We start from the raw sequence: 1,059 nt of genomic DNA, 5'->3' as shown, positions 1-1,059 counted from the left end.
AGTGCCTGTGTTTGGGGTGGGGGGGGTGATGGACACCTCCTGTGCAGTGCCTGTGTTTGGGGTGGGGGGGGTGATGGACACCTCCTGTGCAGTGCTTATATTGGGGAGATCACACCCATGCTGGATTAGGAGATCTGTGCACAGGTTACCAGTTAATTGTCATTTATTCTTCTTCATCATTGACATAATGAAATGCATTGCCAGGTGAATTTCTTGCTGTGCTTTGTTCCTTCCATTGTTTTGCCCCAATTTGAACATGAAGGGAGGGACTGTCCCAGGCTGACAGTGTGATGGACACATGTGTACACTGGGGAGGTCCTCACTGTCCATATACAGGAAGAATGGCTCCTCTGCTCCAATCACAGCAATCCAGGACTGAGCCCTTCCCAGCAGCCTCTATTCTACATGTCATAGTATATACATGTCTCATTACAGGAACTGGAACACACTGTATTGCCTTGCTTACTTTTTATATGTTAGCCCCTGCATCACTCCGTTCCTGCATTACAGATCCCATAGCCTTTATTGCAGTGTTTCAGGGAGCCCTTTCTATACTTATTATATCCTCAGTAGATTAGCATGGTGGTCAGTAGGAAGAATCCCTCTTACAGTATTGGCAGTAGGAGAAATATCATCCTTACAGGTAGCCCAAAAGGTCATTGGTGTCATATAAATTGACCTGAGAGGTCCAAACTGCTCATTGCTCACAGAACCCCCAGCATCCTTTGGAGAAACCATGGCTGTTAGATGACTAAAAGCCTGGATCAGATGAAGGGTAATCCACACCTGCAGGTTGATGGGCTTTGTGTTGGGAAGGTCCTGGTGTTGGAGTGCTGAGGTACTGGTGGGTGGGGTTCCCAACAAATCACAAAATGTATGTTATCCCCCTGCTTTATTATTATTTACATTAACCTCCCGACCGTTATGCCCGACCTTGGTACGGGCTAAAAAAAAGTGCTATTATGGTTAACCCTGAGATTTTCCGTACATTAAAATCCCCACTTACCTGGTCCCGCTGTGCTCATCCAGCGTCGTGTTCGTGTTCCAGCGTCGTCCTCC

The 1,059-nt window shown here is 47.1% G+C and overlaps 1 protein-coding gene across 1 annotated transcript in view; it reads left to right on the top strand.

Moving 5' to 3' along the window:
* The window catches only part of CCT4 (chaperonin containing TCP1 subunit 4), a 12,291-nt gene that overhangs the window by 926 nt on the left and 10,306 nt on the right, over nt 1-1,059 (top strand). The gene's annotated exons all lie outside the window — the stretch shown is intronic.

The sequence above is a fragment of the Pyxicephalus adspersus genome, chromosome 4 (genome assembly GCF_032062135.1).
Source record: "Pyxicephalus adspersus chromosome 4, UCB_Pads_2.0, whole genome shotgun sequence".
NCBI lineage: Eukaryota > Metazoa > Chordata > Amphibia > Anura > Pyxicephalidae > Pyxicephalus > Pyxicephalus adspersus.
This window is presented reverse-complemented; position numbering and strand designations above follow the sequence as displayed.